The 14,443-nt window shown below is 35.4% G+C and overlaps 1 pseudogene; it reads right to left on the bottom strand.

Annotated features, from left to right (window-relative positions):
* Window positions 1–613: 613 nt before the first annotated feature.
* The window catches only part of LOC131066533 (probable protein phosphatase 2C 55), a 59,430-nt pseudogene continuing 45,600 nt past the window's right edge, over window positions 614–14,443 (bottom strand).

A 14,443-nucleotide genomic window follows, 5' to 3' on the forward strand; every position in this document is an offset into this window, starting at 1 on the left:
TCTTAAAAATAAGCATAAAAATAAATAAGCTAAGCAGCCGCATGGAAACATGCCTTAAATACACTAAAAATGTAATTACCAAACTGAAACACAAATCAGTAATTTCTAACTAGGACAAAACAGAGAACTACACTCAACCAGGTTTTTCAATAGTTATAATTACTATATTTTTGCCAAGGAAAGCAAAATTTCTTAAAGCATTATTGTGTACAAAATCCTCTTTCGAAATCGAATTGCTTGTAGTGTCCAATATAGTACAGTCCATGTTTTGCGGTTACTTCCAAGTTTCCAACTACTTGTGCTTAGATAGATTCCTAGAACATACCAAAAACAATTCTACCATTACTAAACCTGCCTTTTTACCCTCGAACGAGAATGTGATAGTAAATGCTTTACATATGCCAAAATTAACCATTTTGATATGCGTACCCATTACTGGAACTTTACATCAATGCAATCAATAGGGTTAGCCTTCAATGGCTTGGGATTAGAAAAAATTTCCCTTTTCTTGACCATTCCCACCACTTGATGCATTGTTCTCTAGGCAAATTACTGAGTACTTGAGCAATGCTTATATTTCCAATAACACAATTTACACAATTTGCATGAACACAGCATAAACATTTAGAGAAGTAAATATCTTCTCAAGCCTTGGCAATAGACTGTAAGATAAACCATCCAAGGAATCTTCTACTCTTCTGGGTTAGAATTGGAGCTTGCAACATATGATACAACAACAGTAATATCATCCAGTTTTCCACCATAATGTGTTTTTCCTGCATCTTGGGCATGAGTAGAAAAGGGAGTTTGTCTGTGTTTATCTTGTGCTCACTGCCTTGCCAGTGCAGCAATTTTTTGAGCAGTAACCTGTGGCCCCAGACCAGCTCTTACAGCATGAACTACCACAGCAGTTACTTCACTATTGTATAGATTATCAAAGAGCCCATCTGTACTAGCTATAATTACATCCCCTGGAGCAACTTGAAGGGTGAACATCTGTATATCTCAAAAAGATTAAAATATCAAAACAAGAAATCAAATTCAATCAAATGTTAGGAACAGAATATAACTAAAAAAATTATTAAGGACATTGCTTCACCTGTGCAGAGCTTGGGAGGTCATTACCACCTCCCAGTTGATATGGGTAATTGAACTCATGTTGCTGGACAGGAGATCTGAACATTGTACATCCATCCCTCACTACTAAAAATCCACTATACCCCAAATTGACAACATGAAGACCCTAGAAAAAACATGACATTTGTGTCAGATTAACTACATTCATAAAGAAGATGAACAGAAGCTAATTCATTTGATGAAGTTATTTGGAGAAAAAATTGCAAACATCAACACCTACTGCAGTGATCAGAAGATAATAAGGGAAAGAAGCATATTTCCATAAATTGAAGTTACCTGATCAGAAAGGGCTAACATACAAGCTGTTGATGATCCCTTGGATTTTGTACTTACATAAGCTTTCTCCAATACCCTTGACAGATCAATAGAACCTCGAGGTTCCTCTTGAATTGCAGCCACACAATGATCCATTAGTTCACGGGCATACATACCTGAATTAACACCCTCGTCAACCCATCCTCCCACACCATCAGCAACACCAATAGCCTGTTCAGCTGTACATATAAAGTGAGCATCGTCACCACCTGTTTCCTCCTTATCAGGATGTGGGAGGCAACATGCACCTGATTGCAGTTTCAATACTCTGTCACCAAGAAGATCCCTACAGACCAAAAAAGTAATGTAAACGAGATTTGATAATATGCCAAGAAACTTACAGATCAAAAAGTATCAAATATAGGGAAAGAGCTTTAAACTGTTTAGTAAAATAACTAACTCTACCAATTGACACCAGTGAAAGAAGAAAAGGAAACATACTCACATAAATACATCAAGGAAAAAAAATATACAGATAGTTTTACATGTTTAAACAAAACAAATTTACATAACTGACAGCCACAAATACTCAATTCAAGATTCAATTATAAAGAATACAGAGAAAACCCTTATAAATAGCATTTGGTTGGATCTTCAATTTTCAGAATGTCAAACAAAATTTTAACCGAGAATCATCATGTCCATTGCAATTAATCAGAGGAATCCATATGAAATTATAAAAATACTAAGTTGCTGAATCGTGGGATTTCTCGGGCGATTCCGGGTACAAAACGTACAGGAATCAGATTCTGAAATGAATTTCCTGTGGGTACATCCAAGGTCTGTGTTTTTAGAAGCTGAAATGTTTAGTGATTCTAGTTTGATCTTTTTAATATTCTTAATACCTACAGTGCTGATTAGTGAACTCAGAACTTATCTATCATGAGATTCTAGTTTGATCTTTTTGATATTGAAAACTGAATTTAAATTAGAATGTTATGTTTCAAAATTTGAAATTTGTAATGGTTTTTGTTTAGCATATGTATTGCTATATAACATTCTAAACTTTATTCTATTTTTTTTTTTAGCTATATGTATATGTACTTATAACCAGGGCATAACAGGTATAGACAAGTTCTAGCAACGACATGTACTACAGCTAGAACCACAGGTATAGGTAGAACCACTACAGGGACATGTACTCCAGGTTTAACCATAACTACACATAGATCCATAACGATATGTAGAACCACAACTACGACATTGCACTAAAATTACAGACATTTTGGTCTCCGGGGTAATGTCATCGAGGCGCTTACAAAATTTTGTCGACGCTAGAAGAAATTTTGCCGATGCCTAAATTAATGTTATCCACGCCCTTTGAAATGTTGCCGATGCCTGTTGAAATGCCCCCAAGGCTCTTAACAATGCTCTCGAGAATTGTGTAAAGGAGCTCGAGGCCCAATGAAATGGTCCTGAATTTCCTTTCGATGAGAACAATGGCGACGAGGAGAACAATGGCTATGGCCGCCACCACAACAATCATCACAATATTGATTCCAGACTTAGAGTCGTCATTATAATAATAGTAATTGTATGGATCAGAACCATAGAGAAGAGGAGGTGGTGGTGGTGGTAGTTAAAAAGGTTGAGGAGGTGCAAATTGTTCATTACAACAATTTACAACAATGGCGGGCTCAGAAGGAGGAGGAGGGATAAGAGGAGGAGGAAGAGGAAGAGAAGTAGGAGTGCTTTGTTGTCCATTACAACCATGCTGGTCTGCAACACTCAAAGTGGCTAACACCACTAACAACACAATTCCATGATTCATCCTTACTAATTACAAAGAGGGTCTTTTTAAATTCTTCTGCTTTTGCAGGTTTTCTCATATAATGTGTGATGCGAAACTTATAGACAATCTCGTGTTTCTCTGCACGGATTGAGAAGTTGGTGGGCTCACAGGCCACATTGTTGATGAGCTCACAGATTGTTTTAGTATGAATAAGATGAAGAGACCTTGTTAGATTAGGTTTTGAAATGTTCAACATCATTATTGGGAGAATCATTTGTAGGTGATCGAGCGAGACTAAACATTACAATAATCAACGTCTTTATCAGAAAAATTGCAGGCAAATGAGAAAAATTTCCAAGTGAAGTATTTGGATGAATTGGCTTTCAACGCAGTCAAATATAGCCATTTAAATTTTGAGCACTCTCTCTTCTCAAATATGTCACCCAGTGTGGTCTACGTTGTCTATGATGATCCTCAGAGGAAATTATAAGAAAACTATCAAAAACCATAAGGGATAATTGTCGTCTATGATCATCTTTCTTATGATTACTGTTTTCCACAAGATTCTCATTTTTGATGTCTGGATAGACAAAGGTATGATTACATACCAACTTAGAGTATGTGGGCATATAGTTCATTGAATAATTTTTTGTGAAATTTTTATTTCCAAGTGGAGTACATAATATTCGTATAGTTTATAATATGGATTACATAATATTTGTATAGTTTATAATATGGATTGGATTTTTAAAAAATGGTATTAGGTATGAGTATTTTTAACAATATTTTAGATAATATTTAATAATTTATATTAAGATTAAGAATAATCTTTTCATTGTCAGATTTAATATTTGATTTATAGTAGTGCAAGTTTTTTTATTTTTTACATTAAGGATATTTAATTTTCCTATACTTATTATTAGGTATTTTAAAGTTATTTAGGTGCGGTTAATATGAAAGGACATGGTTACTACTAATTATGCATCAACCATGTACTTGAAAGGTTCATAAGCCATAAAAATCAAGTGTCAAATTAATGAAATTAAAGTTAAGAGCTTCTGAGACAAATTTTTTTGTCTTAAACTATATAGATTATCTTATTGTAAGGATTTTTAATTTATTTTTTAGCACTCACATTTGTATAGTAGTGACAACACTACTCACTAGATGCTACCATTACTACCTTATTATTTATACCAATAGTTGTGTGCCCACTAGAGTGGCAACCTTTGTAACCTAATTGGGATGTCATCTTAGCACAAGCTTTGGCAGTCAAAATGTGTGCCTACAATAGCTATTTTGTTGATCACCATTTTACACACACATATATGCATATATACACATGTATATATAGACATATATACACATATACACACATGAGTGTATATACATACATACATGTGTGTTTGTGTGTACATATACACACACACGTGTGTGTGTGTGTGCGTGTGTGCACACACACACATATGTCTATGTGCATATATATGTGTATATATGTGTGTATATATGTGTGTATATTGTTGGCAATTGACACTCATCCGGTAAGAGTTAATGGCATTTTGGGTTGTCATTGATGGCAACTCATCTTTAGGTGTAAATATTCTATTGGGATTCATTACTTTATTTTGTTTGGGTTAACCAACATTAATTACACTTAACCGACATTGACTTTTCTTCACAACTGGCTAAGTCCTAATCTCAATAATTGATCCCAGTAACATGTATTTGGAACCTGGTAATGGATAGGACCCAACTAGCTGATCTTTTGGCCCCGATTATTTCTTTCATGGAATTTATGGTAACGTGTGAAGGCCGACATGATGATTGGGATTATGTTTGAAATTCATTATGATCCGACAGCCAACAGGTTTATACTTTTCATTGAAGCCAACGTGGTGGAAGATAGGAGGATATTTAAGGAGCTCCTTTCAGCGATGGATTAAATAAGTTTTGTAATGCGAATTTTGGTTGTGAATTATTTAGGGATTATTGGTATGCATTTTGGTCAGCGATTAGAAGCTTTTGTGTGCAGTTTCACGTGGACAGCCTAACTGATACCATAACAAAGGCGAACAAAGAATCAACAAACTGGTACACATCAAAGGTTATCAGAGCATGAATTGGAAGTTATCTAGCATGGTCAGATGCATCTGATAAGTTCATACTTCTTGTAATTACTTTGTAATGCTTTATAAGTCACTGAGACTTCTCATTTTGTGTTGAGCAGTGAGCTCTAGGCAGTTGGCCTAATTGCATGTGTGATCCCCTTCATGTAATATTTGTATAGCTTGATCAAGTATATATATATTGTGGGTATCAACCCCACCCTGGTTTTTCCCTTTGCAGGGTTTTCCACGTGTAAATATTGGTGTTATGGTGTTGCCTCTTTATGTGTTATTTGGTGTATGTACTTTAATTTTATTTACTATCAACTAGTTAATAAGCAATAAGTTCAAAACTAAGATTACTGGTAGAAAACTAATTCACACCCTGCCTCTCAATGTTCTTGGATTCTAACAATTGGTATCAGAGCTTGGTTCCTTGGAAGAAGTTTAACCAGTTAAGGAAGATCCAGAATTTGGAATCAATGGAGACCATTCTACAGCAACAACTTTGACTTGTTCTTGAGGATCTTGATAATGAGAAGATGGAGAACAATGAATTGAAAAATGAACTAAAGCAAGCTAGAGAACACATCATTTCATTGCAAGGAAATCTTTCAGTTGTTAAGGCTAAGAGAAAGGAACTTTGTGATCAATTGTAAAATCAGATCAGTGATGAGGAAGATGCTACGAAGGATCAATGTCATAAACTCACTCAGGATAACACTATCTTGAATAATGAAATGCAAGCCCTAACCATGAGGATGTGCAAGGAAATTGAGGACAGAAAGAAAAATGAAGAAAACCTAGCTCAAGCATTGAAGGATAGATCTGATGAATACAACAGACTGACACATGAGAATGACATGTTAAAACTTGAGTTGACCTAGTCCTAGAACAATGAACAAGAACTTGGGAGACAGATTATAATCATGAGAGATGACTTGGTTATTGCAAATGAGTACAAGGACAAGTTCAAGGATAGCTCTGCTAAACTTGATGAACTACTGAAGATTCAAAGAGATGCAAATGATAAGAGAGGTCTTGGTTATGAAGAAGGAGAAAGCTCTAGTACTACACTACAAGATCAATCACCCAGACAAAAGAAGAATTATACCAACAACCAGAACTAGAAATCAAAGGTAAGACAACCTAATGCTCACAAATACAATGGTACATTCTTTGTTTGGAATAAATATGGTCATATGGCTAGTCAGTGCAAAAATAGGAATAATCAGAACAATACATCAATCATCGGTCTTCGAAATGTAAGATGTCATGCATGTAGAAAATTTGGACATATGGCTAACCAATGTAGATCTAAAGGAAATCAAGGGTTTAACAAAGAAATTCAAAAGAACAATATTGTATGTTATGCATGCAACAAAGCTGGACACATTGCTAGATATTCCAGAAGTAAGAACCCATCGGCAACTAATAGAAATACAGATGAGAAGGGAAAGGCAAAAGTGGAAGACATCAGAAAAAAACATGAGTAAAGATGGGTAAGAAGATTGGATACACCACAGGCAGATCACCTAGTAGAGTCATTAGGTCCTACATCGGTAGCAGACACAACCGGTAATTAAGCCACTCTGCCTTAGGGGTAGGAAAATCATTGAAGATCATGCAAATACCCCAGATTAGATCTGTAGTCAGAGAATTATAATTGTGGATGGGTACTGAAGAAATTTGAGTTGTTTACTAGAATCTACTTGCAGACTATACGACTCGGTAATGCCTCCCGATAGCATTTATGATAGTAAAAAATTAGGGTTAACGACAATAAAAGGAAAAAGTAAAGTTATTTTCTTTACATAGCGATCTAGCATTTAGACGAGTGATTTCCAAAGTGATTCAGAGTCCAAGGCGATTTGTGCAAGCACTTTCTTTCGAAAGAAATTTCATCTCCCGGTAATGTCTTGAGGTATTTTCATTTGTAGAAACCTTAGTTTTAGTATTTGGTTATCATTGCTTATTCATCATCCAGTGTCAACACTTCTTTGGTGGTGGAAATCAAGAACCGCCCCCATCTTATTTTCAAGAAGCATCTTTTCAAGTCACTTCTAGATGAATCTTTGGGAACATTTTCAAGTGTTTGCCATGGTATTCTTCACACAGAAGATATTAGGGCATACATTCGTTGTAATATTGAGGAGCTCGGAGGATATGAGTTGTCCTATATTTTCATAGAAAACCTAATCACCGACAACTAGCTGAAACTGGAATTTTCTCACTTGCAGAGGAAGGGTTTCAAGCAGTTCATGGATTTTCCCACTTTTCATGAGGTAGAATGGGTGCGATACGATTTGAGTGGCATTCATGGAGAGTTTATCTGGTTGGACCGGTCGTACAAAATTACAGAGGAAGTGATTAAGAATGTCACCTGTTTACACAAGGTTGGAGGTGTGCCCAGCCCTAGGTGTAAGCTATCTAATGCCAAATCGAACAAACTCAGCGATGCCACTTTTGATGGGCGATCTATGAGGGTTGATGTTGTGAGAGATATTGATGTCAAGTTTGTTGCGATGATTATCGGTTGCAAGGTCTACTAGTGTAACTGATTGAACTCTGTCTCCGACAATAATATTTTGGTTGCTCATCAAATGGTGAAGGAGGATACACACTATGATCTTTGCAGTGTATAGCTGAAAGAAATCATGACAAACCTCTAGAAAATCAATCAAGATAAGAAGAATACTTTTCAGTATGGCTCTTTTGTTATCTGTCTAATCTTTTACTCTTTGGGCACTGTTCCTAGTTTTGGAAAGATTCAATGGGCTTTTGACCACCTGGTAGCATCTCAGATAGGTCAAATTTTGCATAGGTAAGGGGACAAGCTAAGCAAGGCTAATTTATGGGCATTTTTCAAGACTTTCCAAGAAGAAATGAAAAATAGATCTAGGATTCCTAAATCAATAGTAGAAAAGTATAAGAAAACTATATATTTTATGGTTAATAAAGACAAGTGCATGATGAAAGCTACACAACTAGGAATTATATGGATCATTCCTATGGGCTATGAGGTGGACGAGTCCACAATGGATGCCTATGCACAACACTTACTGTAGGAACCAATAGATGAAAAAGAAGAAAAATTTGGGACAACCCAAGAAAAAGGGCTTAAGGTTCACCAAGAGTAGGTTGCACTGACAATAAGGAATAAAATGAAAAAGGTTGTAGCAGAATCTCTTATAGGTGAAGGACATGATAGAGAAGAAGTTGAACAAAAAGTTAAAATTGTTGAAGCCTGGATGAAAGAAGAGATGAACTAGAAGAGGAAAGAGGAAAGGCAAGCCTGGAAGACAGCTCAATCCACTCCTAATGTGGTCCTGGTACAAATAGAGACTTCTAAGAAATCAGAAGCATCATCCATTGAGCCTTCTAGTCCTAAACTGATTGAGCCTACAAAGAAAAAGAAGAAGGCTACCCAGCAATACGCGACTGTTTCTTCTGAGGAAACAAAATCATATGAGGGTATTAAGGAAATTCTAAAGAAGAAAGGAGTAGTGAGGGAGAAGTAGGAGGATCAAAAGAAAGAACCTATTAAGGAGACTCCCCAGAAGCCCAAAATAACAATTGTACATAAGTGAAAACCCAAGTCAAATGAGCAGCTCAAATTGAAAGCCAATAGGAGAACCGGTAAGAAGAAACTGGATGCTCAGGATCTAATTGGTCAAATTATTAATGATGGGAGCTTAGATAAAATTTCTTTATTCTTTGATGGATTTGAGGAGAAGGACAAAAAGAAAATTGAGGAAGCAATTCTTTTACATCTTGATTCTTTTAGTCGGACATTAATTGAACTTGAGAAAATTTTGCCTAAAGAGTTGTATGATAAGTTAGAGGCTAGAAAATTACATGCTTGGACTCTAGACGGATAGATAAAAGAGACATAATTGGTTAATCACTGTCCCACAATAACCACTCTAGAGATGGCAGATCTAATAAATAAAACTAGCTCATCCGAATTCAATCCTAAGTACAAAATAGACAACATAATGTTGGAAAGGTTTGAGGAGATTCAAAAGGAAATTGTAGATATTTGGGTAAGGATTCTTTTGAGTTTGGGTTATGAACTGACTCCCAATTTTGTACAGTTTTAGAATATTCAGTTGCCAAAATCTTAGCAACTAGTAGAATAACCAAGTGTAAATACTGAGCAATTGTCTAGCACTCCACTAGCTACCACTGTACCAGTTAGTGAGTCAACTTTTGCAATAGAGGATTTACCAATAGATAATGTACAAAATGCAGAGGACACATAGGCTAATTTAGATAAGGATATAGGCAATAAGGGTGGAGAGGATGTATAGGATCTGGATAGGGCACTAAGTGGTGAAGCCACTGGTGCAAAAGAGTTAAAAGATTCTAAGGCTATCTCTTCGATAGACAAGGGTAAGGAAACTATGACAGATCTCTCTTCTGGCTTGGGAATTGACACTTTAGCTATAGCCAAAGGGAACTTGTCACAATTTTCTATCAGTTTTGACAAACCCTGCCACAAGATGTCACTGGCTGAGAAAATTTTGGTGGCAGCAACACTTCTAGAATAGGCAACGTAGGAGTTGGCTCAGAAAGAGTCAAAAGATAGGAAATTAACTGAACATAGTTTTGAAGTTTTGAACCGGTTGGTACCAGAATTTCAAGAACAAGAGAGCACAAGCTCATCTGGTAAACTAGAAGAAATTATTAATTTTATTCCCCAACACTATGATTCTTTACTAAAAATTTCATTAACAGAGGCCAAAGACAAATTTGTTGAGACCCAGAAGCAGACATTTTTGCAGATGATTGAGTTTGACAAGGGTAAACTCCAAACTTGCTTGCAATCCATTAATGTAGAATTGGCAAAGGTAGGTAGTGTATATAAGACTTTTCTAGATTTTGATAAGCTCACAACATTCATAGACAAGCAACTATTAGATTGTAGGAGGGTGAACCCACAATAGTGGGTTACACTTTTTCAGACGAAAAAAATTGACTCTTTTGTCAAAAACTTGATTTAGCCATGTTCTATCAAAACTCCCTTTTGATTGAATGTAAAAAACACTTTTGATTGAAACCCACTTCTGATCGAACCCCAAAAAATATAAAATGCAAAATTTGCATTAGGGGGTTTGATCGAACCCTAGGGGGTTTGATCGAACCCCCTTTGATAGAAAATATGTTCTATCGAACCTGCTTGGTTTTGGACTCTCCCCAGGCCTCTCATGGTTTCTATAGATTTTTGTCCTTCAAAGCTCAAATTGGGGGCTCAAATGGATGAATTTTGACAAACCCAAATCCATTATAGTAGTACTCGAGGCAAGCTTTCTAATGACTATTATTTTAATATATAAAGAGTTTATTATGATTTTTTTTTTAGATTAACTAAACATAGGTTTCATACCAAACATCAACTTCTGAGTTCAATGGTTATGGAAAAATAGTAAACAAGTGAAAAAAAATTTTGAAAAATATATATGCACTAGGTATCGAAGTCCTCTTTCCAACAAAAAAAAATTTGAATTTGGATACATACACAACAAGTTATGATCAACCAAATGAACATATGTCAAAACTACAATTAACTTGACTTCAAAACTTAATAAAATATGAAATATTGAAGATAATGTTATGAAACCAGTTGGTAACATTAGATATGTATGTCACAAAACTAAATTCAAAAGAATCACATTCCTATATATTTTAGAAAAAAGTTATGCCATACCAAATGAGTATTACTCTTAAAAAATGTTGTTTTTTGTAAAAAACTAATTTTCGAGGGAGATAAAAAAATGAAAATAAATTGATTGAAAAAAATTTCAAAAAAATATATTTAGCATCTACAAACAAAATGTCACAAATCACTAGTTCACATCATCTACAAATTCCTTATGGTTTAGCAGTAATAAGTGTCTGAATGTGAGGTTTTTTCTGAAAATGAAAATTGAAGTGTCAAAGTTGGTAAAAAAGTGTAACCCACTATTGTGGGTTCACCCAGGAACAATTTAATTCAGATTTCTAACTCAAGTACAACCCGACAGTCAATCTTACAATTTCTTTGGATGGTCCAATTTTGGTAGTTATGGATCAAATTTTGAAATTGGAGAAGGATAGGGACATCATAATAAAGAGAGCAAATGAGCTCCAAAATCTTATTGGTCCCCGATTAGATAATTTATTTTTTCATAAGACTGAGTGTATTTCTAACATGTAAAAGGAGGATCCCAGTACATTACAAGAAATTGAATATTATGCCAATCTCTTCAATGGATTTATCTTCATTCTTGACTCACTCAAGAAAGGTTGGGATACCTATTTTTCATTTTTGAAGAATATGCATGCAGACATTTTAAAATTTGTATAGAATCGACCTATTTTTATAATTGTACAGAATTCTTTGTGGGCACCCCACTTTATTATTGATGTCAAAAGGGAGGAATAAAGTGAAAAATGTCTATATTACTCAAGGGGAGCATCAGAGTATATAGCAGATTCATGTATAGGTCTGGAGGTCATGTAAATTCAGAGGCAGATTTAGTGATAGCACCATTTTTTGCATGAGTGTTTCCATCAATACCAAAGATGGAGATTGTTGGCAATTGACACTGATCTAGTAAGAGTTAATGACATTTTGGGTTGTCATTGATGGCAACTCATCTTTAGGTGTAAATATTCTATCGGGATTCATTACTTTGTTTTGTTTGGGTTAATCGATATTCATTACACTTAATCGACATTCACTTTGCTTCACAACTGACTAAGACCTAATCTCGATGACTAATCTCAGTAACGTATATTTGGAACCTGATAATGGATAGGACCCAACTAGGTGATCTTATGGCCCCGATTATTTCTTTCATGGAATTTATGGTAATGTGTGAAGGCCGACATGATCATTGGGATTATGTTTGAAATTCATTATGATTCGGTAGTGACAGGTTTATACTTTTAATTGAAGCTGACATGGTGGAAGATAGGAGGATATTTAAGGAGATCTTTTCAGTGATGGATTAAATAAGTTTTGTAATGCAAATTTTGGTTGTGAATTATTCAGGGATTATCAATATGCATTTTGGTCAGTGATTAGAAGCTTTTGTGTGTAGTTTCATGTGCACAACCTAACTCGTAGCAAAACAAAGCAGAACAAAGCAAAACAGAGCATCAACAAACTAGTACATAGTGAAGGTTATTAGAGCATGAACCAAAACTTAACTAGCATGGTTAGATGCATCTCATAAGTTCATACTTCTTGTAATTACTTTGTAATTCTTTGTGTATATGGTGAAAATGGATACAACAATAATGATATTGAAAGACTATATGAATTCAACCACAAAACCCTAGCCTAACAATCAATAAAGATCCAACATAACATGTGAAGATTACCTAAGACAATGCCAATCAAATGAAATCACAAAGATTATACCATTACATGTCCAATAGGGTTTGGATCTCCATTCTTCCTATCTCCATTGATCTTGCTTGATATATTTGCTCTCAGACTTTATGTGTGCACAAGAGCTCAACAAAGAATGGAAATGTGGTTGCAAGTAGGATCACATATGTATGTTCAAAAGCATAGTGTAGTCAAGTAGTCCACTGATTAGGGTTGATAATGAAGGAAGCATCTCCTTATATAGAAGACACAATAGAAAATGGAGGGCTAAGATTGAGAGGTGTAAAAGATAAATGGTCAGCTATGATTAGAGGGTAGGTAAAGAAAATAAGAAAATAATCAAAGGGTAGGTAGTGTATGAATTAAGAGATGAATGACATGTGTCATGGGTAGAAAAGGCTAATGAATTAATTAAATAAATAAAGATTCATTTAATTAATAGAGGAAGGTGGGATCAATTAAATAAATAAGATATTTATTTAATTTAGGAAAAGGGGAATTTAAATAAATAAATGTATTTATTTAAATGAGAAATAAGGATAGAAGAGGATAAATGAATTAATTAAATAAATAAGGATTTATTTAATTAATAGAAGAATTAGGCTTAAATAATTAAATAAATAAAAATATTTATTTAATTAGACTGGACAATTTTAGGTGTCTACATTTTGCCCCTCTTTGAGACAATGCAGCTTGTTGCGTTGTTTCAAAAAAGATAATATGAACTGATACAAAGTTGCCCCAAGATGGGAATGATATGCCCCCTTGAGAGATTGGATGAAAATGTCTGAAAGATTGCAGACAATCTCTCGATAAGAAAGAAGGCTAGGATGGACTGACCGAATAAAAGTGACAGAGTCACGGGATAAAGAATACTGACCTGGGAGATGAGGGCTAGGGCTAGGGCAGTCTATAAAATAGGCCATGAGGGGAATACATCCTCATTATCATCCACACATCCAAGAGATTAGAGTGCAAAGAGAGAAAGAGTAGCAACAGTCAGCAGCGATGGCAATGGTGCATAGATTCGATCATGTTCACCGATTTTAGAGGCCAGTAGACGTAGGAGAGCCGGTGAGTACCATAAAACCTCCTTGTATTTTATCACAATAAATGTTGTCATTAATGCATGCTAGGTAGCGCAATAAATGCCTTTTAGGATAATGTCCAAAAATGTCAAGAACGTGTAGGCATGTCTGCGTTGGTGCCAGGTGCGTCTATGAATGTAAAGGCGTCTATGCAAAATGCGAGTGCATCTGTGTATTTCAAGTGCATTTGTGAAATGTGGGCATGTTTGTGCAATACAGGCGCGTCTATGCAGAGTAGGGGCACGTTTGTGTCGTTCAGGTGCGTCTGTGTAGAGCAGGCACATTTGTGTAGTATGTGAGCACGTTTATGTCATGTAAGTGCATGTGTGTCTTCTAGGGCAAATTGGCAGTTCTGTGATGAACATACGCTGTCGATTGGATAAGCTACTAAGAGGATTCACTCAAGTAGGTCCTCTAGGGAAGACCAAAATAGATCAAGGCACTTTGTGATGAACAGGGAGTACCAAAACATAGTACTTTGTGATGAATAGGGAGTACTAAAAGGAGCAGCACTTTGTGATGAACAGGGAGTGCAAAATGTAAGCAGCACTTTGTGATTAACAAGGAGTGCAAAAACGTAGTACTTTGTGATGAACAGTGAGTACCACTTAGGATAGATAGCAACACTTTCTGATGAATAGTGAGTGTCACTAGGATAGAAGCAACACTTTGTGATGAACAAGGA

This window comes from Cryptomeria japonica, chromosome 3 (assembly GCF_030272615.1).
Source record: "Cryptomeria japonica chromosome 3, Sugi_1.0, whole genome shotgun sequence".
Taxonomy (NCBI): domain Eukaryota; kingdom Viridiplantae; phylum Streptophyta; class Pinopsida; order Cupressales; family Cupressaceae; genus Cryptomeria; species Cryptomeria japonica.